Source organism: Octopus bimaculoides, chromosome 12, assembly GCF_001194135.2.
Source record: "Octopus bimaculoides isolate UCB-OBI-ISO-001 chromosome 12, ASM119413v2, whole genome shotgun sequence".
Lineage (NCBI taxonomy): Eukaryota > Metazoa > Mollusca > Cephalopoda > Octopoda > Octopodidae > Octopus > Octopus bimaculoides.
The window spans coordinates 55,742,011-55,744,027 of NC_068992.1; positions in this window are offsets into that span (position 1 = coordinate 55,742,011).

Here is a 2,017-nt window from a genome sequence, read left to right on the forward strand (position 1 = left end):
TTACCTGTGCCTTAGCTAAGGCAAGGGTATTATTTTGTTTGTCTGTGGACAAGATATCTCAAGAACTGCTGGATGGATTCGGATGAAACTTTCAGGGATGTTTGGCTTCGTGACTTTGGGATTGATCTGGTACCCAACAAGGATTCTGGATTATTTTTCCAGTTTTTTTACTTAATTTTTGAGAGCGGTCAGCTTCATTTTTAGTATTCTCGTTTGTGAGAGCAGTCAAGTTTATTTCAGATATTCTCATTTTAAAAATCATCTCTGGTTAATCGTTGAGAGGATGTTGGTGTTGCCTTGGCAGAGGTTTGTGCTCTCTGAGTGCTCTTGCTATTATCATTTTGGTTTCTTTCTCAAAGCTCTTTCATCACACATCCTGTTACCTCATCAGTGACTTTTTAGTATTTCAAGATATTCTTATGTAATTTTGGTAAATATATCTATTAAGATGAGATGTCAGTGTTATTTTCATTTTCTATTTTTCTCACAGACGGTGCCCAACAGACTCTACAATACTGTGTAGTTGACAAAATCAAGAATAAAACAATGCACATGTGTAAAATTAAAATTATAAAATGGCAACAATTTACCCATTGCACTCTGTATTATTTACACACACACACACACTTGAGCGTGTGTGTGTGTGTGCGCGCGCGCGCGCATAGGATAATCTTCAACATAGGTTTTGCCTACCAAGTTTCCTTTCATAAGACATTGACCAAGCTGAAGCTGTGGAAGATGTTACCAACCTAAAGTGCTTCATAAGAAGATTAAAAAAACTTGGTTGCAAAACAACTTTTTTTCTCTCTTCTTTCCTTTCCAAACAATGGATTAATCACACATCCATGCTTGCATCCATTTGTATAAACTAAAAGCACCAAGAGATTGAGTGTCCTGATAAACTGATAAATAAAATGGCTCAGTAGTAAAACCCCTTTTAAGCAGAACCATTAAATTCTCATCCATTAAAAACCCTATACTAAAAACAATAAAAAGAAATCCAAAGACTTAAAACAAATATTATTCATCATCTGACACACAAACGAGTGAATAGAAAGGGTTCTTTTAGTTTTTATTTTTACCTGTTTTAGTCGTTAGATTGCAGCCATGCTGGGCCTTCACCTTGAAGGGTTTAGTTGAACAAATTGCTTATATTTTTAAAGTCTGGTACTTATTCCATCAGTTTCTTTTTGCTGAACCTCTAAGTCATGAGCACATAAACAAACCAGCACTAGTTATCAAGCAATGGTGGGGAAAACACAAAGACACACACACAGACATACGCACACGCACACACACACACACACACACACACACATAACTGACACAGAATGGATTACGATGGCAAGGGTTCTAGTTGATCGGATCAACGGAACAACCTGCTTTCGAAATTAATGTGAAAGTGGCTGAGCATTTCACAGACACACGCATTCTTAATGTAGTTCTCAGGGACATTAAGTGTGACACAGAATATGACAAGACTACTCATTTTTGCCAGCTGAGTGGACAGGAGCATGGTGAAATAAAGTGTCTTGCTCAAGGACACAATGTGTCACCAATATATCAAACTCACAATTTTACGACCATGAACCTGATACCCTAACCACTTAGTCACACACCTTTACAGAGTCACACGCACACACACATGCACACACATGCACATATATCATCATCATCATCATCATCATCATCATCGTTAACATCTGTTTTCCATGCTGGCATGGGTTGGCCAGTTCGACTGGGGTCTGGAAGCCAGGAGGCTGCACCAGGCCCCAATCTGATCTGGCAGTGTTTCTACAGTTGGATGCCCTTCCTAACACCAACGACTCCAAGAGTGCAGTATATATATATATATATATATATTTATATAATACAAATGATATATGAGCATATGCATGTATACATACATATATGAACATACCTACATCTACATGTATATATAGATGCATGTCCGGGTACAGGATGTCAAAAAAGGAACGGGAACATAAACAAAGCACAAAAAAACGGACTTTTTTTA